Source organism: Bufo gargarizans, chromosome 4 (assembly GCF_014858855.1).
Source record: "Bufo gargarizans isolate SCDJY-AF-19 chromosome 4, ASM1485885v1, whole genome shotgun sequence".
Lineage (NCBI taxonomy): Eukaryota > Metazoa > Chordata > Amphibia > Anura > Bufonidae > Bufo > Bufo gargarizans.
Window position 1 is genome coordinate 148305636 of NC_058083.1, and position 27166 is coordinate 148332801.

Here is a 27166-nt window from a genome sequence, read left to right on the forward strand (position 1 = left end):
GGTATTCCTTCAGACATAGTCTCTGATAGGGGCACGCAGTTTGTTTCCAGATTCTGGAAGGCTTTCTATTCTCGCTTGGGGGTTTGGTTGTCATTCTCTTCTGCTTTCCACCCGCAGTCGAATGGCCAGACAGAGCGCGTCAATCAGAATCTGGAGACATATCTGCGCTGTTTTGTGGCAGAGAATCAAGAGGATTGGTGTTCTTTTTTGTACCTTGCTGAGTTTGCTTTAAATAACCGTCGTCAGGAGTCCTCTGATAAGTCACCATTTTTTGTTGCATATGGGTTTCATCCGCAGTTTGGGACTTTCTCGGGAGAGGGGTCTTCTGGTTTACCTGATGAGGACAGATTCTCCTCGTCTTTGTCATCTATTTGGCAAAAGATTCAGGATAATCTAAAGAGCATGAGTGAGAGATATAAGCGTGTGGCAGATAAGAGACGTGTGCCTGGTCCGGACCTGAATGTTGGTGATCTGGTGTGGTTGTCTACCAAGAATATCAAATTGAAGGTTCCCTCCTGGAAGTTGGGTCCTAGGTTTAGTGGGCCTTACAAAATCCTGTCTGTCATCAATCCTGTTGCCTACCGTCTTGATCTTCCTCAGACTTGGAAGATCCATAATGTTTTTCATAAGTCCTTATTGAAACCTTATGTTCAACCCATTGTACCCTCGCCTTTGCCTCCTCCTCCGATTATGGTTGATGGGAATCTTGAATTTCAGGTCTCTAGGATTGTGGATTCTCGGCTTGTCCGCGGTTCTCTCCAGTACCTTGTTCATTGGGAGGGTTATGGTCCTGAGGAGAGGATGTGGGTCCCAGTGACGGACATTAAGGCCTCTCGTCTCATCAGGGCTTTCCATAGGTCCCATCCTGAGAAGGTGGGCTCTGAGTGTCCGGAGTCCACTCGTAGAGGGAGGGGTACTGTCACAACCAGACAGCTGAGAAGCTCTGACAGAAGCCTTTCAGAACCTCCTCCTTGAGTTTCTTTGTTGTGATGTTCAGTTCCTCATCTCGTTAGCCTCTCTCAGCTGTCATGTGGTTGGACTGATTGCATCCCTTTAAATTCCGCCCCATAATGCATTACTGGGCGGCTTATACTACTTCCTGGAGTGTGTGTGCATGCTGATCTTGTTTTCCAGTCTGCTACAAAGTTAAGTGCTGAACATGTATCTGTTATTTTCTGTTTGCTGGATCCCAGGTGACCCTGACTCCCTCCGTGTCTGGTGTAGGGAGCCGGTGGTTGTGTCCCCTCACTATTGTAGGGTGTTCAGGGGTTATATAGTCGAGGTACGTGGATATGCAACCATCCACCTCTGGGATCGTTGCATAGGCTGAGCAGCCAGGGAAAGTCTCAGGTCTTGTGCAGGGGTCTCCCTTATGGTTCCTTAGCTTTGGATCCAGTGAGTCATATATGCATGTTGCTTTGTCTTGTTTCCTGTACACTGTCCGTGACATCAGCACAAAATACATCCTCAAAAACTTCCACTTGCCAGCCTTGAGGAGGGGCCTTCTCCCTAGACATCTGCCCACCAGGAAATTTCCCTGTAAGGTCTATGGCCAATCCGCCCCTGGTTTTAGGTGTCTGTTGCATGTGACATGTGACATCATCAAGTGATGAATTCAGGGAGGACCATTATTTGGAAAGTTGTGCATGTGCTCTTTTTGCCCTATGGTTAAAAAACCCTGAACACTGGTAGTCAATAATCTGACTAACATGACTTTCACCTACAATGTCACCACACATAAAGGAAAGTGAAGTGATATTGTCTTTACTTCTTGCATGCAGCATGAAGCAGACTTTTTATTTTATCAGAGTGGCAGTTATTTTTATAAGCTATCTTCTGCCTGCGGTTCTTTTGAGTTCTAGCTCCAGCAACAAAGTTTTCCTGAAACTTGGTTTCAAACACGATCTCCGATGCAGTATTGTCACAGATTTTGTCGGCCTCCTTGAAACAATGAAATTGGTTAAGGAATTGTAAGTATGTCACTTGTGACAAACATTTAGATAAGCCACTCTGCATATCCCAAAGTTATTGTTAGTGGTTCTGAACAGAAGACAAGAGGAACTGCTTAAAATAATGTATTTTACTTTGTAATTGCTGTGGGAAGCGTGCGCTCACAGTATATCGTGCCTGCCATTCATGAAATAGGGGCTTATTTAAATGGACTTTGCAAAATTTGGGATGAACCATAGCAGCACCATTGTGTTTCTTGTCAATGTCTTCATTCTTTACCATCCGTCTTTTGACTTTTATTTATGCCCTTTATAATCATTTGTGAGAAGGTTCATCAAATTTAAAAATGAGCCTAGACTCTTAAGAGACATCATGCTGATAACAGTTTAATTGCAGAGAACTAAATATTCTCTTTGATTACACTGACTCAGGTCAAGCCAGTAATGTGCTATCAGTCAGAAATCTATAGTAAAGTCATCATACTATCAGAGTTAAATTGAATATATTATTGTCTTGCATAACAGAATAGATCAGAATACATTACTGTAAATATATATATCTTAAGAAAGTAACAAGGCAACGCTCCAATGTGAATAAAAAGGTTATGGACCCACTTTATTTCCCCAAGGTTTCAACACTTCATTGCTATGTTTCGGCCCAGCTCAATGGGACCTTTATCAAGCAATGTGACCTGTGTCAAAGTGAGGTATATAAACCAGTGAGATGATACCAAACATGATGAGCAATAAATTAATTAATAACAGTGAAAATTGCAATACAATAATGTGACACAAAATGAATCTCATGTGGCTTATGTTCACTGAAAACCAACTCGGTGTCAGTCATCATCTATATAAATCTATATATAGAGAAGGTGAAGAGATTCGGTGGCACCAGTCAGGGCTCAGGTGCAAGGTCCAAGGGAATTAGCTTCTCACCCTTAATATACGTATGAAATTGGACAGCACTCCAAGACTTGAAAAAACTTGATGTCTTTATTCGCCCATGTGGAACAATTGCAATGTTTCAGCTCACAACTGAGCCTTTCTCAAGCCTAGGAAAGGCTTGAGAAAGGCTCAGTTGTGAGCTGAAACGGTGCAATTGTTCCACATGGGTGAATAAAGACATCACGTTTTTTCAAGTCTTGGAGTGCTGTCCAATTTCATACGTAAATCTATATATAGATATATATTGTTAGGGATCACTCTCTCTCAGGAGGTCGCAATCACAGACTTCTCCTCTGACAACGGGGTTCAAGTCCAAAAGGTGCTTTATTTTGGCACTTCAGCACCATCACACACATAAACATAAAAAATAAACACATGCCTGTCTGGGCTCTACCTAATACACGTGTTGTCTCTACCTCACCTATAGAGCGCCGTTCACAAACAGGATCAGATCTGGCTTCCTCAGCTATATATGGTCCAGCAGCCTCCAGGCTGTGACCACACCAGCACCCTTGGGGGGAGATGGTCCAGAAGTCCTCCTGACTTTGACCGTGGGACCCTTTTCCGTAGGTGTCTCTGGGCCCCCCAAACTTCAGGCTTTACAAAGCCTCGTGGCCCCTCAGCCCTCCTGGCTGAGACCACACAGAGCCTCTCAGGTTCCCCATCTCTCTCAGGCTTCCTCAGTCGTTCTCCCCCCAAGTCATACACAGAGGGTTGTTTATCCCTCTGTGATTCCAGCAGCAGGCCTCACCTGCGATCACATCCGGTAAAAGACAATACATGCAGTGGAAGGGTGTGGACTGGCAGATCCCAGTACCAAACCTATGCCCCAGTCCACATGAAATCCAGCCCAGAACAACATATAGACAAAACTGTCTCAGCAAACTACACTTTGCTTAAACCATTGCAGCTTTCTGGATTTCAGTTATCTCACCCAGCTGAAGTATCTGGGTGGGATATACACGCCTCCCAGCACTTATATTATACACATCACCACTATATATATATATATATATATATATACAGGTCCTTCTAAAAAAAATTGCATATTGTGATAAAGTTCATTATTTTCTGTAATGTACTGATAAACATTAGACTTTCATATATTTTAGATTCATTACACACCAACTGAAGTAGTTGAAGCCTTTTATTGTTTTAATATTGATGATTTTGGCATACAGCTCATGAAAACCCCAAATTCCTATCTAAAAAAATTAGCATATCATGAAAAGGTTCTCTAAACGAGCTATTAACCTAATCATCTGAATCAACTAATTAACTCTAAACACCTGCAAAAGATTCCTGAGGCTTTTAAAAACTCCCAGCATGGTTCATTACTCAAAACCGCAATCATGGGTAAGACTGCCGACCTGACTGCTGTCCAGAAGGCCATCATTGACACCCTCAAGCAAGAGGGTAAGACACAGAAAGAAATTTCTGAACGAATAGGCTGTTCCCAGAGTGCTGTATCAAGGCACCTCAGTGGGAAGTCTGTGGGAAGTCTGTGGGAAGGAAAAAGTGTGGCAGAAAACGGTGCACAACGAGAAGAGGTGACCTGGACCCTGAGGAAGATTGTGGAGAAGGACCTATTCCAGACCTTGGGGGACCTGCGGAAGCAGTGGACTGAGTCTGGAGTAGAAACATTCAGAGCCACCGTGTACAGGCGTGTGCAGGAAATGGGCTACAGGTGCCGCATTCCCCAGGTCAAGCCACTTTTGAACCAGAAACAGCGGCAGAAGCGCCTGACCTGGGCTACAGAGAAGCAGCACTGGACTGTTGCTCAGTGCTCCAAAGTACTTTTTTCGGATGAAAGCAAATTTTGCATGTCATTCGGAAATCAAGGTGCCAGAGTCTGGAGGAAGACTGGGGAGAGGGAAATGCCAAAATGCCTGAAGTCCAGTGTCAAGTACCCACAGTCAGTGATGGTCTGGGGTGCCATGTCAGCTGCTGGTGTTGGTCCACTGTGTTTTATCAAGGGCAGGGTCAATGCAGCTAGCTATCAAGAGATTTTGGAGCACTTCATGCTTCCATCTGCTGAAAAGCTTTATGGAGATGAAGATTTCATTTTTCAGCACGACCTGGCACCTGCTCACAGTGCCAAAACCACTGGTAAATGGTTTACTGACCATGGTATTACTGTGCTCAATTGGCCTGCCAACTCTCCTGACCTGAACCCCATAGAGAATCTGTGGGATATTGGGAAGAGAAAGTTGAGAGACGCAAGACCCAACACTCTGGATGAGCTTAAGGCCGCTATTGAAGCATCCTGGGCCTCCATAACACCTCAGCAGTGCCACAGGCTGATTGCCTCCATGCCACGCCGCATTGAAGCAGTCATTTCTGCAAAAGGATTCCCGACCAAGTATTGAGTGCATAACTGAACATAATTATTTGAAGGTTGACTTTTTTTGTATTAAAAACACTTTTCTTTTATTGGTCGGATGAAATATGCTAATTTTTTGAGATAGGAAATTTGGGTTTTCATGAGCTGTATGCCAAAATCATCAATATTAAAACAATAAAAGGCTTGAACTACTTCAGTTGATGTGTAATGAATCTAAAATATATGAAAGTCTAATGTTTATCAGTACATTACAGAAAATAATGAACTTTATCACAATATGCTAATTTTTTTTAGAAGGACCTGTATATATACAGTCCTGATCAAAGGTTTAAGAAAAATGGCAAAAAATCTTATTTTACATTGTTGGATCTTAACAAGGTTCTAAGTAGAGCTTCAACATGCAACAAGAAGAAATGAGAGCGAGACAAAACATTTTTTGAGCAATCAATTCATTGAAATTAACAATTAAACTGAAACAGGCTGTTTTTCAGCTGATCCAAATTTTAGGACCACATGCCTTTAAAAGGCCAAATCTGTGCAAAGATGTGGATTCAGTGTCATTTCTGTCAGGTAATCACACGTTGTGATGGCGAAGGCAAAAAAATTCTCCCTTTTTGAATGTGGTCGGGTTGTTGAACTGCATAAGCAGGGTCTCTCAGTAAGAATTTCTTAAATGATCCTGAGGGTTATGGAACAAAAATGTCAAGTGGAAGACCCCAAAAAAATCATAAGCACTGAGCCGGAGGATCCAATTTTCTGTCTGTCAAGACACTGGACAATCCTCGACCCAAATTAAGAACCTTACTGGTGCTGACTGCAGCCCCATAACCATCAGACGGCATCTGAGACTGAAGGGCTTCAAAAACAAAAAAAAGTCTTCAAAGACCTTGTCTCCTTAAATGCCACAGAACTGCTCAATTGGACTTTGCAAGAGAGCACCAAACATGGGACATTCAATGGTGGAAGAAAGTTTTATTCTCTGATGAGAATTTTTTTTACCTTGATGGTCCTGATGGTTTCCAACATTACTGGCATGACAAGCAGATCCCACCTGAGATGTTTTCTACGCACCGCAGTGGAGGGGGCGCCATAATGGTCTGGGGTGCTTTTTCCTTCAGTGGAACAATGGAGCTTCAGGAAGTGCAGGGGCGTCAAACGTTGCTGCCTATGTCCAGATGTTGCAGAGAGCATTCCTCATGACTGAGGGCCCTCGTCTGTGTGGTAACAACTGGGTCTTTCAACAGGACAACACTACAGTACACAATGCCCGCAGGACACGGGACTTCTTCCAGGAGAATAACATCACTCTTTTGGCCCATCCTGTGTGTTCCCCTGATCTAAATCCAATTGAGAACCTTTGGGGATGGATGGCAAGGGGGGTTTACAAAAATGGACAACAGTTCCAGACAGTAGATGGTCTTCGTGCGGCCGTCTTCACCACTTGGAGAAATGTTCCCTCATGGAAACGCTTGCATCAAGCATGCCGAAACAAATTTTGGAAGTGATAAACAATAGCGGCGGAGCTACTCATTACTGAGTTCATGTTTGGAAATTGGATTTCTGTTTTGGGGGGGTTTAGAGTTTTTTTGGAGGTGTGGTCCTAAACTTTTGATCAGCTGAAAAACAGCCTGTTTCAATTTATTTGTTGTTTTCATTAAATTGAATGCTCAAAAAATTGTTTTGTCTCACTCCCATTTCTTCTTGTTGCATGTTGAAGCTTTACTTGGAACCTTGTTAAGATCCAGCCATGCTAAATATGATTTTTTCAAGTGGTCTTAAACTTTTGATCAGGACTGTATATGGATGTCTGGTGTGAATCGCTTACTTGAGGTCATGCCACAGCATCTCAATCGGGTTGAGGTCAGGTCTCTGACTGGGCCACTCCAGAAGGCATATTTTCTTCTGTTTAAGCCATTCTGTTGTTGATTTACTTCTATGCTTTGGGTTGTTGTCCTGTTGCAACACACATCTTCTGTTGAGCTTCAGCTGGTGGCCAGACGACCTTAGGTTCTCCTGCAAAATGTCTTGATAAACTTGGGAATTCATTTTTCCTTCGATGATAGCAATCTGTCCAGGCTGTGACACAGCAAAGCAGCCCCAAACCATGATGCCCTACCACCATTTCTGCACAAATTGGTCATAAAATGTGATCTGATCTTTATCTAAGTCAGAACAATAGACAATCACAGTCTGCTTAATCTAATAACACACAAAGAATTAAATGTTACCATGTTTTTATTGAACACACCTTGTAAACATTCACAGTGCAGGTGGAAAAAGTATGTGAACCCTTGGATTTAATAACTGGTTGAACCTCCTTTGGCAGCAATAACTTCAACCAAAGGTTTCTTGTAGTTGCAGATCAGACGTGCACAACGGTCAGGAGTAATTCTTGACCATTCCTCTTTACAGAACTGTTTCCGTTTAGAAATATATTTTTGGGATGTCTGGTGTGAATCGCTTTCTTGAGGTTATACCACAGCATCTCAATAGGGTTGAGGTCAGGACTCTGACTGGGACACTCCAGAAGGCGTATTTTCTTCTGTTAAAGCCATTCTTTACAGATTTACTTCTATGCTTTGGGTCGTTATTCTATTGCAACACCCATCTTCTGTTGAGCTTCAGCTGGTGGACAGTTGGCCTTACGTTCTCCTGCAAAATGTATTAATAAACTTGGGAATTCATTTTTCCTTCGATGATAGCAATCCGTCCAGGCCCTGCAAAGCAGCCCCAAACCATGATGCCCCCACCACCATACTTCACAGTTGGGAGGAGGTTTTGATGTTGGTGTGCTGTGCCTCTTTTTCTCCACACATAGTGTTGTGTGTTTGTTCCAAACAACTCAACTTTGGTTTCATCTGTCCACAGAATATTTTGCCAGTACTGCTGTGGAACATCCAGGTGCTCTTGTGCAAACTGTAAACTTGCAGCAATGTTTTATTTGGACAGCAGTGGCTTCCTATGTGGTATCCTCCCATGAAATCCATTCTTGTTTAGTGTTTTATGTATCATAGATTTGCTAACAGGGATGTTAGCATATGCCAGAGACTTTTGTACGTTTTTAGCTGACACTCTAGGATTCTTCTTCACCTCATTGAGCAGTCTGCGCTGTGCTCTTGCAGTCTTCTTTACAGGACGGCCACTTCTAGGGAGAGTAGCAGCAGTGCTGAACTTTCTCCATGTATAGACAATTTGTCTTACTGTGGACTGATGAACAGCAAGGCTTTTAGAGATACTTTTCCAGCTTTATGCAAGTCAAAAATTCTTAATCATAAGTTTTCTAAGAGCTCTTTTGTGCGAGGCATCATTCACATCAGGCAATGCTTCTTGTGAAAAGCCAACCCAGAACTGGTGTGTGTTTTTTATAGTGCAGGGCAGCTGTAACCAACACCTCCAATCTCATCTCATTGATTGGACTCCAGTTGGCTGACACCTTATTCCAATTAGCTCTTGGAGATGTCATTAGTCTAGGGGTTCACATACTTTTTCCACCTGCAATGTGAATGTTTACTTCGTGTGTTCAATAAAAACATGGCAACATTTAATTATTTGTGTGTTATTAGTTTAAGCAGACTGTGATGGTCTATTGTTGTGACTTAGATGAAGATCAGATCACATTTTATGACCAATTTGTGCAGAAATCCATATCATTCCAAAGGGTTCACATACTTTTTCTTGCAACTGTATGTATGTGTGTTTATATATATATATATATATATATATACATATATATATATATATATATATATATATATATACACTGAGCAAAAATAATATAAACGCAGCACTTTTGGCTGAGTTGAACTCAAAGATCTTAAACAATTTCTACATACACAAAAGACCCATTACTTTCAAATATTGTTCACAAATCTGTCTAAATCTGTGTTAGTGAGCACTTCTCCTTTGCCAAGATAATCCATCCCACCTCACAGGTGTGGAATATGCAAGATGCTGATTAGACAGCATGAATATTGCACAGGTGATCACACAGCACAATGCCACAGATGTCGCAACGTTTGAGGGAGCGTGCAATTGGCATGGTGACTGCAGGAATGTCTACCAGAGCTGTTTCCCATGCAATGAATGTTCATTTCTCTACCATAAGCCGTCTCCAAAGGCGTTTGAGAGAATTTGGCAGTACATCCAACCGGCCTCACAACCTTAGACCACATGTAAACACACCAGCCCAGGACCTCTACATCCAGCATGTTCACCTCCATGATTGTTTGAGGCCAGCCACCCGGACAGCTGCAGCAACAATCGGTTTGCATAACCAAAAAATATCTGCACAAACTGTCAGAAACCATCTCAGGGAACCTCATTTGCATGCTTGTCGTCATCATTGGGGTCTGGACCTGACTGCAGTTCGTCGTCGTAAACCGACTTGAATGGGCAAATGCTCACATTCGATGGCATCTGGCACGTTGGAGAGGTGTTCTGTTCACGGATGAGTTCTAGTTTTCACTGTTGAGGGCAGATGGCAGACAGCGTGTGTGTCGTTGTGTGGGTGAGCGGTTTGCTGACGTCCACATTGTGGATCGAGTGGCCCATGGTGGCAGTGGGATTATGGTATGGGCAGGCATATGCTATGGACAACGAACACGGGTGCATTTTATTGATGGCATTTGGAATGCACAGAGATGCTGTGACAATATCCTGAGGCCCATTGTTGTGCATTCATCCACGACCATCACCTCATGTTGCAGCATGATGATGCACAGACCCATATTGCAAGGATCTGTACACAATTCCTGAAAGCTAAAAACATCCCACTTCTTGCATGGCCAGCATACTAACCAGACATGTCACCCATTGAGCATGTTTGGGATGCTCTGGATCAGCGTATACGACAGCGTGTTCCAGTACCTGCCAATGTTCTGCAACTCCGCACAGCTATTTAAGAGGAGTGGACCAACATTCCACAGGCCATAATCAACAACCTGATCAACTCTATGCGACGGAGATGTGTTGCACTGCGTGAGGCAAATAGTGGCCACACCAGATACTGACTGGTTTTCTGCCCCCAGTAAGGCAATGCTGTGAACATTTCAGAGTGTCCTTTTATTGTGGGCAGTCTAAGGCACACCTGTGCAATATTTATGCTGTTTAATCAGCACCTTGATATGCCACACCTGTGAGGTGGGATGGATTATCTAGGCACAGGAGAAGTGCTCACTAACACAGATTTAGACATCTTTGTGAACAATATTTGAGAGTAATGGGTCTTTTGTGTATGTAGAAAATGTTTCAGATCTTTGAGTTCAGCTCATGCAAATTGGGAGCAAAACCGAAAGTGTTGCGTTTATATTTTTGTTCAGTGTATATACACTATAATCCATGTATGAAAAAGTCTTAGGCGGGTGCAGACTTGAAGTGTTAATAGTTTATTTTTATCAATTAACAAAATGCTAAGTGAATGAACAAAAGAAAAACCTAAATAAAATCAATATTTGGTGTGACCACCGTTTGCGTTCGAAACAGTATCCATTTTTCTAGGTTCACCTGCACACAGTTTTTAAAGGAACTTGTCAGGTAGGTTGTAGAACTAACCACAAATATTTTGGGGAGGCCTGCTCACATCCATTTGTGTCTTCATGTAATCCCAGACTGACTGAATAATGTTGAGATCAGGGCTCTCTTGGGCCATGTTATCACTTCCAGGATTCCTTGTTCTTAACAAAATTGGCTGTATGTTTGGGATCATTGTCCTGAAGCAGAATACATTTGAAACCAATCAGATGCTTCCCTTATGGTAATGCATGATAGATAAGTATCTGCCTGTATTTCTCAGCATTGAGGACACTAGTGTTGACCGAGCATGCTCAACCGAACACCTGTCATTGTATTTAAAGGGAGTCTGTCACCAGATTGTGACCTTATAGACCGCTTACATAGCACTCTAGCATAGCAGTCTATGATTCTAATGGTACCTTTTATGTTTGCTTGTGAAGTTCCCCCAAGGCAAAAACTGACTTTTATTCAAGGGATCGCAAGTGCCCAGGGAGGGGTTCACCTTGTTGGAGCCCAGGCTGTTCTGCCTCTTTTCGCCATATCCCCGCCCCAGCCTCTTCCTCTGCCCACCTCGCTCTTCCTTTGCGTCGTTCTTCTCTGCAGCGAGATCCCGCGCCTGCGCTATCCATTGCTTGGCCGGGGCATGCGCACTGCGATGCCTATTGTGGGTGTCTCTGGTCCGCCTCCCTGCCGCTGTTTCTCACCGTTGGCCGGCGCATGCGTAGTAGCTACTGCGATGCCGTGCCCACAATGGGCATCGCAGTGTGCATGCCCCGGCCAAGCAATGGATAGTGCAGGCGCGGCATCTTGCTGCAGAAAAGGAGGACGTAAAGGAAGGGCGGGGTGGGCAGAGGAAGAGGCTGGGGCGGGGATATGGTGAAAAGAGGCAGAACAGCCTGGGCTCCAACGAGGTGAACCCCTCCCTGGGCACTTGCGATGCCTTGAATAAAAGTCCGTTTTTGCCTTGGGGGAACTTCACAAACAAACATCAAAGGTACCATTAGAATCATAGACTGCTATGCTAAAGCGCTATGTAAGCGGTCTATAAGGTCACAATCTGGTGACAGACTCCCTTTAAATCCAATTTAGCCTCTATTTCTGAAAAGTTTCTGCCGGGATTTGAACTACCAACCTTCTACATTAGATGCAAGGACTTTAACCACTCAGCTATAAAGCTGTATGGTAAACTGTGTTAGAAAAACCTAATAGTAGTTTGTCATGTAGTAAATATTCCTATACAGCAGAAGTATCATTTCATATTTCACTACAGGTTAACATGTAGCTTAGTGGTTACGGTTCCTTTCTCTTGGCTCTATAGACGGTTGTCAGTTCAAATCCCAGCAGAAACTTTTCAGAAATAGAGGCTAACTTGAATTTATATATATATATCAGAAGTATGATTAATATATATATATATATATATATATATATATATATCTATAGAGATATATATATATATATATCCAGGTGAAACTCAAAAAAATGTTATATTGTACAAAGTTAATTTTTTTCAGTAATGCAACTTAAAAGGTGAAACTAACATATGAGATAGACTCATTACATGCAAAGCGAGATATTTCAAGCCTTTATTTGTTATAATTTGGATGATTATGGTTTACAGCTTATGAAACCCCAAAGTCACAATTTGAGGTATCCTTTGCTCAGGGGGTACCGATTAATTAGCTGACTAGAGTGTGACACTTTGAGCTTAGAATATTGAACCTTTTCAAAAAATTCTAATTTTAAGCTGCATTAATGCAATTCCTTTTAATCTGCATTACTGAAATAATCAACTTTTGCTCGATATTCAAATTTTTTGAGTTTCACCTGTGTGTGTATATATAAATAAAAAAAAATATATATTTTTTTGTAATTACACATTTATTTTGTGCCATAGATTTTTTACAATTACTAAAAAATATATCAATTTAGCCTCTATATCTAAAACATTTCTGCCGGGATTTGAACTTACAATCTTCTACATTAGAGCCAAGAACTTTAACCACTACACTATACAGCTACATATTAACCTGCACTGGAATATAAAATGATACTTCTGCTGTATAGGAATACTTACTACATGACAAACCTATGAGGTTTTTCTGAGATAGTTTGTCCTTCAGCTTTATAGCTGAGTGGTTAAAGTTCTTGCCTCTAATGTAGAAGGTTGTGCGTTCAAATCCCAGAAACCTTTCAGAAATAGAGGCTAAATTATATTTAAATACACTGGGTGTCCCCAAACACTGACTCCATATATGGACATAGCTATTAGTGTTGATCACGAATATTCGAATTGCGAATATAGGTACTTAGAAAATTTGTGAATATTTAGAATATAGTGATATATATTTGTAATTTTGAATATTCAAGATTTTTTTATTGCAAATTTTCGTAATGTGACTTTTTATGGCGAATTTTTCAATTGCTGAGTAAAAACATGATTCCTCCCTGCTTCTTCCTTGTGGGCCAGTCTCATTGGCCCACAAGCAAGAAGCAGGGAGGAATCATGACTTGAAATGGTAAAAAAAAAGTCTAAAAAGTCTAAAAAACTAATATATAGCACTTAATCGAATATATTTGCTTTTTCGAAAGTTCGTAATATTCTAAAACAAGAATATATCGCAATATAGCGAATATTAGAAAAGAATATAGAGAAATTTAGCTAATATAGTGTTATAATCTTCTTTGTCTAATAGTTGTAATTTTTTTCTCATCTGAAGTTCAGATTGGAAAAAAATTACAACTATTAAAAAAAAGATTATAGCACTATATTAGCTAAATTGCTCTACATTCGTTTTTTTTGAATATTCGCTGTATTGCGAATATTCTTGTTTTAGAATATTACGAATATTCGAAAAAACTAATATATTCAATATAGTGCTATGACTCATTGGCCCACAAGCAAGAAGCAGGTAGGAATCATGTTTTTGCTCGGCAATTGAAAAATTTGCGATAAAAATTTGCATTATGAAAATTCTTATATTACGCGATCATTACCTTGACGATTTTTCGAGTTAAAAAAAATTGTTGAATATAATTAATATTCAAATTCGCTAATATTCTACAAAATATTCACGAAATATAGCGAATTCGAATATGACCCCTGCCGCTCATCACTAATAGCTATATATAGAGTCAGAGCAGGGACTCCTAAGCCCCAGACTCACACTGGGGGATTCCCTCACTGTACAACAATCTTCTGCATAGACCTCAGTGGGACCCGGCACCCTCCCCTCTTTAGAGCAGGGGGTGTCTGGTTTAATGCTCGGTTTCTCCCATTGATTTCCATTGTCCTCTGGTGATCTGTAGAGCACCCGAGCATCGCAAAGTGTTCTACCAGAGTACTTTAGTGCTCGATCAACACTAGAGGACACCATTAATCCTCACCACCAGGAACTCCATTTGCTGAAATGCAGCCCCAAATTTGCAAGGAACCTCTACCATGCTTCATTGTTGCCTGCAGGCCCTTCAGTTGTTGTTTTCTGTTACAGCTACATATTTAAAAGTTTGACTCATTAGTCTAGAGCACCTGATTCCATTTTTCTACAACCCAGTTTTTATGCATAGTTGAGTTGTTTGGCCTTGTTTCAACAATGAATAGTGCAATTCTGGAATGAAGACCACTTCTGGACAGATTTCACTGAACAGTAGGTGGGTGTGCCTGGGTCAGATGGGTTTCTGCTGGTTTTGACATGCTGGACATCTTCCAATTTCAAAAGCAAGTAAGCATGATGTGTCTTTGATCTGCTGACTACTGTATCTACGATCTGAAACATTGCCCGTTTCTTTGTGCTTCATCAAAAGAGCTTAAACAGCACATCTTGAAACCCCAGTCTGCTTTGAAATCTTTGCCTGGGAGAGATGTTGCTGAGTACCTTTTTGTTTTATTTATGTGCTTAGTTTTAAAATGGTGTATGACCTGTGACATGAAAATGTCTTCCACAACCTCACCTTTGTATCAGAGTTTGGTTGTTATTTTCCCAGTTTTAAGACGCAAGTTGTGGAGTTGTGAAGTCTGGTTGCTTCCTGTAGATTTATTGTGAATATAGGCAGGACAATGTGTATTGTCTAACAGAGGCTGACCCAGTGCAATGATTGATCTCTGTACTACAGAGTCTTTTACCTTTATTGCTCCAATCTTCCATTTTGGGCTGTGGTCACATGATAATGTCTATGTAGATTTTTCTTATTTCCTGTGATGTTATGTCCATGCAGGGTCATAGATGGGCAAGTGTCTGTTTAATTAGCTGGGTGGTAGAAGCTATAAACTAGCTGGGCACTGTTATGGGCGGTGCTAGAGAGCTGGCAGAGAAAGGAGGAGTGCATCATGGGTTTGCTTGGATACAGGTATAGGAAGGGCTAGATACAGGATGTAAACCAAAGTGATTAGTTTACAAGGTGAAAACAGGTCAGAAGGTTCCAAATTCGAAAAAAAAATGGTGTAAATCTACATGAGTAGAGTTGACAGAAGCGAGCTTCGGATGCTTCATCCAAAGTCACTTTGTTCAAAACTTCTGAATAAAACAGTACAGAGATTTGTCTCCGTACAGTATTAGAATGTATGGGCTCCAATGAGCTGAAGTTAGTTAGACAAATCTCCATACAGTATTATTCTGAAGTTTTAAACAAAGCGACTTCGGATGAAGCAACCGAAGCTTGCTTAGCTCAACTCTATACATGAGGTAAGCAATTGCATAAGCATATCTGTTAAATACCATAGTAATTCCAGATAGCCCCCTTAATTCATTTAATATCTTTGACATTTTCAATTGAGCTGATGATGTTTGGAAGCATGGGGCCCATTTTTTCTACATACATACAGTAAGCATGCTTTGGCCTGAGATTATCAGACAAGGTATATTACAAACTGTTCCACTCTTATCTGTGGCCTGTGTCTGGTATTGCAGCCTGCCCCAATTAAAATATATGGGATGGAACTTCAAAACCAGATGCTTCCCATGGAGATGAGTGGCACAGTCTCCTAATCACATTAGGACGAGCAGGGAATAAAGAATTTGGAAAGGCAATTGCTTGACGGGGTATTGGTTATTACCCGCTCACCCCTCATGATCAGTCACATACTAACCCTTAACTCACCTACCACCAGCCCTAACCCTCTAAACTGGCCTTGTCAGAACCTCAATAAGACACGGACACCAAGTTGGATTATATCGGCCACAGCAGCCGTTTATTGAAAACACATACATGAATAAATAACCTTTTATTTCCCACAAAACATCCCCATAAGATATAACCAACTTATTCATATCCCTGAGTAACACGGGGAGGTCCTGGAAGCCCCAAACCTCAGAATTTTGCCAGTATCATTTCTGAGCCGACTTGCCCCCAGCCGTTAAGCACCACTGATGGCTCGCCCAAATTCCGCAACAACCGACCACCAGCCATAGGAGTCCAGCCCCAACCGTGGAGCCCTCCCATCCTCGTCACCTGAATCTCTCCAACTTCAAGGACCTCCCACCGCCACGAACGCACATGCTTGACACCTTAAAGGGGTTGTCCAGGTTCAGAGCTGAACCTGGACAGCCCTCCATTTTCACCCAGGCAGCCCCCCTGACATTTTCACCCAGGCAGTCCATGCTCCTGACATGCTCTCCTTTGCCCTGCGCTAAATTGCACAGGGAAAAGGCATTTTTCTGAGTTCCGGTGACGTACCGGGGCTCTCTATGGGGCTGACAGGAACCCCGGTGATGTCACCGGCACTGATGGGCGGGATTTGGCTCTACCCTAGCCAGTAAATCGGCTAGGGCAGAGCTAAAGCCCGCCCCTCAGAGCCGGTGATGTCACCGAACACACTGCCGGGCGGAAGTTACCGCCCGGCAGTGTGTTATTGAAAACAAAAGAGCCAGTGCCCTCCGCGATCTAGCACAGGGCACTGGAGCGCATTGGAGCATGAGATGCTCCGATGCTAGCCTCAGAGTGGCTGCCGGGGTGAAAATAAGGGTATGTCCGGGTTCAGCTCTGAACCCGGACAACCCCTTTAAGCCTGTGCGTCCCTCCACATTCGCAAAGCTGTCTCAATGCCCTCCTGTATCGCCAGACACCACATGTCAATCCCCACTGTGTTCAAGTGAACACCGTCATACCAGCCAAAAAGCCCCGGCCCCTTTCTCCGGTTCGGTATGCCGTACTACCACTGCACCATTCCTAGCAATGAACCGCCCTATGGCCCGGTTAGCTTTTATCCTAGCCTTATTTATCCCTTCCACCGACCGCGCTCCCCTCCACACTTTGCGGGGAACAATGTCCGACCAAACGGAAATAAGACTGGGGAAGAGCGCCCACAACCGGAGTAGGTCGAATTTAACATCCTTTACCAACTCCCGCAATGGCCACGCCCCCAAATCGTTGCCCCCCACGTGCAACACCAACACATCCGGCGCCCTATCCAACCTAACAAACTTGTGGACCTCAGGTAACACGCCCCCCCCACACCATTCCCCTACGCCCCAACCATCTTACCACCGCTACCGACCGGTCAATCCCCAACTGTTGTCCATCCGGCCGAACCGCTGCCCGGATGGCTCCCCAGAAAACATAAGAGTGACCCATTATCCAGATTAGCGCTGGGTCCGAACCTGTAACGAAATAATGAGAACAAAAGCATACCATACGGGATGAGACAAAATACAATACAATATCACAAACGATCCAGGCGAATATAAGATCTAAAACGAATCGATTCCCACCTTCCTATTCGCATGATCACGTCCTGCCCTAGCCCACCTCTGGCCGCCTCTGTCGCGGCCCCGATTCTAAAAGAGTGGCTAGAGTAACCCCCAAGTGCTACGCCCAACTGCCCTAGACACCGCCTAAAGACCGCCGTGAATTGGAAACGGGAAAGGAAAGACCCAGTCCGCATGCACTAGGAGAGGGGAATTCGCCCCCACCACCGCAACCCCGTACTCCCTCAAGCAGCATACCGGACACATTGTGCAACCCGGGACAGCAAACAAAACAACCTTCCGACCCCTTCCTTCCCTATCAGTTTTTGATCGTCCACCCTGTCCTGAAAAAGGTCCACGTCGTCCCTGAACAAGCCACCCTGTCTGTTAACCGACGGAGAAACCAACTCGCCCAAACGCAATGCCCCAAAAAATGCCAGCGAAAAAGCCAACCGAAACAAACGCAACTCCCACGATGAGGCACAGACGTCGACTAGTTGATCCCCCAACCTCAACAACAAAGCAAAAGACACCGGCCTACGGTCATCCTGCCCTGACTGAGAACGCCGCCAACCCTTTAAAGCCCTCACCACCAGAAAAGACTTGGTGACGTCCGGCAGGTTCCTAAGACGAAAACCGAAAGCCAATCCCGAAACACAACTATTAATCCTAGAGACAGACCACCCCTCCTCTCTACAATGCCCAATGAACAACAGCCAACCTGGTCTTCCAATCTTCCCAGCATTGCCATGCCCTATTGTATGTCTCCCACGTACTGGGTACAAGTGAAGCCCGTATGAGACCCACTACGGTGTCTCCAGAAGTTCTCACAGACAACTCGCGTTCCTCTGCCCCCGGGGCCAGCTGACGGAAACGCTCCCACTGTGAATGAGAGAGAGCATCAGCGATACAGTTATCAACTCCTGGCACATGCACTGCTACCACCCAAGCATTGAGTGACAAACACTCCAACACTAGCCTCTGCAATAGACGCACCACTAGCGGAGAAGAAGCCGACAACTCGTTAATCGCTTGCACCACCCCCAAGTTGTCACAGTGGAAACGAACCTTCTTGTTCCTAAACTCCTTCCCCCATAACATCACTGCCATCACAATGGGGAACAGCTCCAGCAACGCTAAATTCTTCACCCAGCCTCTCTCCACCCAGGTATCAGGCCAACCCCCCCGCACACCACTGCCCCCCACAATAGACCCCGAAACCGCCTTCCCCCGCAGCATCAGAGAAAAGGTCAAAATCAAAGGAGTCTACCGCATCGCCCATAAACAGACCTCTGCCATTATAACGCTCCAGAAACAATGCCCCAACTTGCAAATCCGCCCTAAGCTCTTTCCCCAGTCTAATAAAATGGTGCAGCGCCGCCACCCCTGCCTTTGCCGCTGCCAAACGCCTACTAAATACTCTACCCATGGGGATAATCCTACAGGCGAAATTCAGCTTCCCCAGGAGTGACTGTAGGCTCCGCAATTGTATTTTCCGCAGTCGCCGCGCCCTATCGACCTCCATTTTTAGATCCTCAACCTTGTATAAGGGCAGCCTACATTCCATCTTCACTGAGTCAATCACTATGCCTAGGAAGCTCAATTCCGTGGTCGGCCCGACCGTCTTCCCTGCCGCTAAGGGAACCCCGAAGGAATCAAACAAAGCCTCCATCGTGTGCAACAGTAAAGAGCACACCCTGGATCCTGGGGGGCCAATACATAAGAAATCGTCCAGATAGTGAAAAAGTTATTCACATCCGGAGGAATCCACTACCGCCCATTCTAGAAAAGAGCTGAACGTCTCAAAATACGCGCAGGACAACGAACACCCCATTGGCAAACAACGATCAACAAAAAACGCACCCTCCCAAAAGCAACCCTACAAATGCAGGCTCTCTGGGTGCAACGGCAACAATCTAAATGCTGACTCAATATCCGTTTTCGCCATCAATGCACCCCTCCCGAACTTCCTAACCCACTTCACTGCCGCATCAAACGAGGTATAGACTACCGAGCACAATGTCGGGTCAATACCGTCGGTGACCGACGATCCCTTAGGAAAGGATAGATGTTGAATCAGGCGAAAAGTATTCGCCTCCTTCTTTGGGACCACCCCCAGAGGCGAAACACGCAAGTTCTGCAAAGGTGGTTCCAACTTTTTAGTCACCACCCCAGGGTGCTCCCTTGCCGACTGCAAATTCCTCTTAAGCAACACGGGCCCCGATGGAAAAAAAATGAATTTTTAACCCCCCCGAAAAACCTTCCTGCAACAATTGCGCAGCCCCCCTATCTGGATATCTAGCGAGAAACCGGTCCATCTGTTCCAGACGCACCGGTGTCTCCCCCTTTTCCAGAACTCTCGCCCCCCTTCTGTTTTGCCCCTCTAAAGCAGCGCGCGGCTCCATGAGACCCGCCACAGGTGGAACATTCGTGCTTGAATTTGCACTTGGCTCCAAATTTACACCCCCCCTCATTGAATAAAAAACACAACCCCTTTGCAGATGCTGCCGCGAATCCGGATTGTCCCCCCGCCCCTGATTCGTTCCGAAAGGGCTGGCCAGACCGAACCAGCGCCGTCACTTTTAGCCACAAAGCGATATCCTGGTGATCCCATTTGTTGCTAGGGCGTACCGCCTTCCGCTGCCTAAACTGCTCGTCATAACGCAGCCATGCCATACCCCCATACACACGGTAAGCTTCCCCAATAGCATCCAGGTAACAAAAAAGCGCGGAGCAGCACTCCGGCGCCTTCTCCCCTATCACACTGGCCAATATCGCGAACGCCTACAACCAGTTAGGGAACGTCCGCGGTATCAGTCGGTGCCTACGCTTCTCCTCGTCCTCCCTCTTACCCTCATCCTTACGCGCCCTATCCAAATTGAACCTGTCCAAAGGGAGTAAGGAAAATACATCCACATACTCCCCTTTCCAAATGCGCTCCCTAACCTCCTGCTTCAAATGTGCCCCCAACGGGCCCTCGAAACAAACATAAACTTCACCCTTCGCCCTATCATCTAACCGCATCACCTCCTCCTGATCAGACCCACCTACCTGCGTCTGAACGGACGCCGAAGTACCACATGAAACCACCGTGGGTGTACCCGAAGCTGGCGGCCCCCCCGCGGCCGCACCCACACCCCACGCCGGCAATGGCCCGGACGCTACCAACCCGCCGATGCCACCCCCCAGGCCCCCCAACGGTAACGCGGGATTCCCTGCCGCCCCCAAATTCGCTAACAACCCCACCAAACCCCCCAAGAGCTGGCCCAGCCCCTTACTCAAATCCGACTGAGACCCCCCAGCCCCCCCAGACACTAACTGACATAAAGGTCACCATGGTGCCTCACCTGGCTGCATGGGTGCTGTGACCCCATCAGCCGAGGGTCCTGATTCCTGACGCTTGGTCCTCTGAGAGGGTCCTGGCACAGCGAGCTCCCACGGATGTCCCCTGGCTGGGCTGGGGCCAGGGACGCAATCTTCCGGATCCTCCCTGGATACTACATGCACGCCGACACCTTCCTCCCCGACTTGCCTGGCTGACGAGGGCCTGCTGCCAAGGTCCGCAGCAGCTCCGTGCCCTCTGGAACACTGCTCTAGCTGAGGGGCCTCATCCACATCAGGATCCTGGAGAGTGCCCACCGTTCCTGGTCCCGACCACAAGGTGGCGCTGCTGCGCTGCTGAAAAGGCCTGCTGAGGCCTGAACGAGGGCCGACCTGAGATCCGCCAAAATGGAATCCACGTCCATGGTTAGTGCAGGTGGGACAAGTGGGTGCAGGTGCATGCAGCTCGGTTTTACCATAAAATGGCCTCCTTCCCCCCAGACCCTCGTTCTTTTAACCCCTCGCTCCCCCCCTCCCCCTTACTTGAACTGGCCAATCTCCTCCCAGGGGCTCCCTCAAACCAGCCCCCTGTCATGGTCGCCTCCCCCTAAGGCTGCGCCCCCAGTCCGGCTCTATCTGTCTGTTCTGCTATGGTCGCTACAGAACTGCCTACAGAATAAAAATAGAGTCACCATTTTCCCATTCAGTTTCTTACAGGTCCAGTTTATTGACATAAAAAACTGCAGATGTGAGAAGTGAGATTAAACTGCTGAACACCAAGTCAAAAGTTAGCAGTGAGAGACAACACATATATAGATGTTAAGATGTGTGTATTGTACATAGAGATCTCACACTATGGAATGCTTATTGTGGAGGCATGACCAAAGCTCTGCTAGGAGTTCTGGTGGATGGAAGGGATCAACATTGGTCTGCGCACCCTCCACTTCAATTGCAGTGAAGTATTTTTCCACCATATACTATGGGAATGTTTTACCTTTTAGGAAGCAGGCTGAAGGAGTTAAGAAACCCAAGATGCACAGAGACTAGTGCTGCAGTTCATTACAAAGGGAGGCTTTTTGGCATTAGGCTTTAGGGATTAAAAATTATGGACACCCCCTTTAAGAATGCAACCATTGTTTATTACAATCCCACTATTTGTGAAAATAGTGACATCCTCATTAAGTAGTTGTATATTGCCTAATGGCACTTTAGTGTGCAGAAAACGTAACCTCACTGACTGACAAAAGCTTTGCCTCAAATGAGAATAACAGCCTTAGGCCTCTTGGACACGACCATATGTATTTTGCGGTCTGCAGAAAACAGATCCGCAAAACATACGGATGCCATCCGTGTGCATTCCGTATTTTGTGGAACGGAACAGCTGGCCCCTAATAGAACAGTACTATCCTTGTCCGTAAGGCGGACAAGAATAGGACATGTTCTATTTTTTTTGCAGAACGGAAATAGAGAAACAGAATGCACACGGAGTACCTTCCGTTTTTTTTTTTGCGGACCTATTGAAATGAATTGTTCCGCATACGGTCGACAAAAAAAAGAAAAACTGAAAGGACACGGAAAGAAAATAAGTTAATGTGCAAGAGGCCTTATCTTTGTGGTCATGTCCTGTTTTTTAATATAAGTAATTAACTACCTAGAGGAGATTCTGTTACTTGGCTCCTGCTGACATCGTTCTCCTGCCCTGCAGTTCATCAGTATGAGATAGTTTAACATGATGATAACTGAGAAATAAGCAAGCATCCATTCTTCTAATTCCACCAGATTATACTGCATACCCAGTTAAAACCTTAGTGTGCACTGCTGCCATACAGATCCAGGTATGGACGGATTCATAGACGTCTATGGACCTATGTCAGGGGGCAGCAACCTTCAGCACTACAGCTGGTGTGAAGCTACAACTCCCAGCCTGCACATTAGCTTGGCTGTTCTTGTAATTTCCTAGAAATGAATGGAGCATTCTGGAAGTTGTAGTTTCAGCTGGAAGTTGCTGATCCCTGATTTATGATGTACTTTAATGCCTCTAATTGTAGACATATCACATAGTGTTTTTGTCAGATATATCTGTGACAAAAATTGCAAAAATGTGTTCCAGCAAATGTGCGGCCACATGGAGGTATTTCTCACCAAATTGCTTGTAAGGGAGAATACAGGGCTGCACAGAGACACCATACAGGGGCACGTAGGGTACTGTAGCTAGTGCTCCACAAGGCAGTACTATAGGGATTCTGTTAACAACTGTATGTTTATACTCTTGGTATATTGTTTTGCTGTATGAACAATGATTTGCACTGAATCACTCAATGAACTGCTCATTTCCAGTTATAACTTCCAGCTCAGTTGAAATACAAGAATGGACAAATGCCAGCTGGCTAAAACTCAAGTTCTCTTGGTCAAAGGTCAGCGCCTAACCGCACCTCTATCCCTTCATAACTCCGTCAAAGCTTAGACCGTGTATGCACTTTGGGTGTTGTTATCAATGAGCAAAGTATCTCTCAGGGACCAGGTATCTGCTATTATTAACTTGTCCTACTTTTACCTGAGCATTACCTCACCACTGCAAGAATGAAACACCTCCTCCCATCAAAAGATCTGTCCACACTGAGACACACCATTATAATGTCAGGCCTGGGCTACTGTAATGTCCTATACATATGTCTCAAAGGACAAGTGATGCACTGACTTCATTTACTTCCAAATGGACACATTTTCATCATGACTAAAAATGCACCAGTTCAGTTTGGTGTCTGAGTGCACATTATAAAAAACGTATCCGTTTATTCCTGACCTGCGGTTTCAGGCCCTTGTGATAATAGTGCATTACAAATGTTTCTTGCTATTTTCAATACAAATTCTGATTGATATATAAATAAAGAAAAAAAGAAAAACAAAAAGTATTCACTAATTATCTTTACAGAAACTAATACAGGGGCGGACATACCGCATGGGCAGCAGGTTCAGCTGCACAGGGGCCCAGTAAGGAAGGGGGACCTGCAGTCACCTCTCTCTTCCAGCTGACATGGAGCACAGCAAGATCTTCAGTGCTTGGGGAGAAAGGTCCTGCGCTGTACTGAGAGGAGATGAGAACTCCAGTACAGCTTAAGGACCTTTGATGATGTAATCAATGGGAGGAGCCATGGCAGGTAGACTGTACAGCCAGCACTTGTGTAGGGAGATGTGAGTTTTTACTAAACATGCTAATTGTGTGTAGCAGAGCTGTATATATGTAACTGAACTGTGAAGGTAGTAGAGCTGTATGTCTGTATAGTAGAGCTATGTGTGTAGCAGAGCTGTATCTGTGTATGGCAGTGCTATGCTGTCCTCTCATACCCCCCTACCTGAAATATCCTCTAAGATCACATAATACCTGCCTGGACATGCTAGGAGTTATAATCCTCTCCTCTTATACCCCTCGCTTAAGTGCCCTCTGATATCTTATAGTAAAGACCTGGAAATGATGGTATTTGTAGTTCTCGTCTCCTCAACCTGATTCTTGTAATATCTTCTGATATCATATAACGGCCTGAACATGCTGAGAATTGTAGTCCTCTCCTCTTCTACCCCTTCACTGTAACGTCTTATGATATCACATTATATCAGCCTCTTATACCCTCTCTCTTCCTCTGATATCCCATAGTAACAACCTGGACATTCTAGGAGTTGTAGTCCTCTCCTTTTCTACCTCCTCCCTGTAATCTACTATCAAATTATATCAGCCTCAACATGCAGAGAGTTGTAGTCCTCTCATTATAGACCTTCTTCCTGAAACATCCTCTGATATCCCATAATAACGACCTGGGCATGCTGGCAGTTGTAGTCCTCTCCTCTTATACCTCCCTGTAACCTCTCTTGACGCTGGTATATAGATTATGCTTTCCATTCTGTGTGTTGTATCGTCACCCTCTGTCCCGGGTATGGTGAAAGCGGTCACTCTAAGCTATTGCCCCCGCCCACTGCACCTTGACGAAATTTGGAGGTTCTAGCAGGTGGGAGGAAAGGGACACCCGCTTAGCCAACCAGATCAGCCCGACTGCTGCACCCCTTCCCCTACTATTTATGTGGCAGCCACATAGTGGTATTACCCTCTGAGCCCAGGGGAAGGGCAGCCCTCCAGCCATGGTTCCCAGAGGTTTCCTCCACAGGGGGTTTTCCTCTCCTGAATGCTAGAGGGTGACTCTTCGTGAGTCGGGGGTTTGCCATTTTTTAAATAAATAATTTGGACTTTTATTCCCCAGTTAATGTGTTCTGCATCTTTATTCTGTGTTCTTTGGTCAAAGATGTACGCTAGTGTTGATCGCGAATATTCTAAATGCAAATTTTTATTGTGAATATCGGCACTTTGAGAATTTGCGATGATGTAGAATATAGTGCTATATATTCGTAATCGCGAATATTCAACTTTTTTTTTTCATCAGTAACCTCCCTTCTTGCTTGTGGGCCAATGAGAAGGCTGCATCATTTTTGTCAGAGCTTAGCAACATTCCTAGCAACCAATAGGAAAGTTGCCTACCGCTTACTATATAAACAACTCCCCAGCAGCCATTTTCTGCAGTTTTTCTTTTTGCAGTTCTGAGAGAGAGAGAGAGAGCAGTGACATTACTGTGCTCTGTGCTTTCATCTGGATCCTATTCCTTATCCAATTACATTAGATAGTTAGACAGCTCATATATATAATACAGATAGTTAGTGGGAGATAGTCAGTGTAGGTTACATTGTGATATAGCGTAGCTGATAGGTTCCAGCGCAGAGACTAGACGCTGACGCAAGCTGGTCACAGACAATCTCTTTGTTATTACAATGAGTAAAGCCGTTTTACTTCTTCAGGGGGGGGGGGGGGTGTCCCCCTCTGAGGCTCATGCCATTATTTCATTGGCTAAGAAGGAAAAAGAGATAAGAAGAAAGGAGATAACACTTGGAGTCTACGCATTGTGCACTCTCTTGGTATACAAGCTTAATGTAAACATCTGTGCACAGATGCCATCTTATAATGGAGTCTTACTGACATTAACACTGCTTACGTCATATATGACACTTCAAGGAGGTCCTTTTTTATAGGCACTGAATATATATGTGAATCATCTGGCTCAGGGGTGCTCAACTACTTTTTGTAAAGGTCTACATAATTAAATCTGCTGTGAGGTGAAGGTCCAGATCAAACACCAAGATTGGTGTTGTTGGTGGTTGGTACAATGGTCAGCAGAGGTCACAGTAAGGGTTACAAAAGCTGACCAAAACTATCCCCCCCACACACAAACACACTCTACACCCTATAGTTACTGACCTTGACCACTACACTTTCGTGAAATACCAGTAAACCAGATTACCTTAAAGGATGACCGAGAAAGCATTTTTTCAGATTTTCTGTTGTTTAACCCTGAGGTGCGCCTTATAGCCTGGTGCATCTTATAAAGTAAATATACAGTAGATGTACTTTGTGTGGCCGTTACCACAATTCAGTGACGTAGCTATAAGGGTCACAGCGATCAGTTGCGATCGTCCCCTAAGCCAGGGGCCCATAGGGCCAAGCTTGCCAGTAGCGCACATCTAATTACCATATATTTCACTTTATAAGTGCATCTTATAAAGTAAATACTAGTGAGCTCACTAGTCGGCAGGATGCGGGGTAGCTGTATTCACCCCTACTCCCTGGTCCCCTCCAGGCCGCACTGCACTGCCCAGACTGCGAACAGTGCCAGGACATACAGTGCGCAATATGAAATGACATTGTACACAGTCAGGTGACAGTGCAGCGCTGGACATGTTTAGCCGCGGCAGAGCAGGAGAGGTAAGTTTATTTATTTTGAGTTTGATCTGAGGTCTGATGGGGGTCTGAGCATTGATAAGGGGGCCTGAGCATCTGATATTGTGGTCTGAGCATCAATATGGGTGCCTGAGCATCTGATATCAGGGGTCTGACCATCTGATATGGGGGTCTGAGGATCTATTATGGGGGTCTGAGGATCCAATAAGGGGGTCTGTGGATCTGATATGAGGATCTGAGGCCCTGATACGAGGGTCTGAGGATCTGATCTGATAGTTTGATTTGAGGATCTGATTTGATGTCTGATATAGGGGTCTGATCGGAAAGGATCACACATTATTGGGGGTATTTTTGTACTGGTGCACATTATAAGGGGACATTTTTCTTCTGTCACTCATTGGAGAATTATTACTACTGGGGGACTATGGGGAACTTGATTACTAGCATGGGCACTATGGGGGCATTATTACTATTGGGGCACAATAGGGACATTATTACTATTGGAGGAACTGTTAACACTGAGTGCACGCTGGCAGATAATTATTTCTATTGGTGGGACTTTGGGGAGCGCTATTACTGTGGGGGCACCCTGGCACAGTATCAGCTTAGCGTAATTAATTTTGGGGGACATTAT

General features: G+C 44.6%; 1 protein-coding gene across 1 annotated transcript in view; it reads left to right on the forward strand.

The window, feature by feature from the left end:
* Nucleotides 1–1865: 1865 nt before the first annotated feature.
* The window catches only part of LOC122934726, a 121828-nt gene continuing 96527 nt past the window's right edge, over nt 1866–27166 (forward strand). The window contains exon 1 of the mRNA XM_044290392.1: nt 1866–1970. The gene's annotated coding sequence lies outside the window, so the exon portion shown is untranslated. The remainder of the gene's footprint in view (nt 1971–27166) is intronic.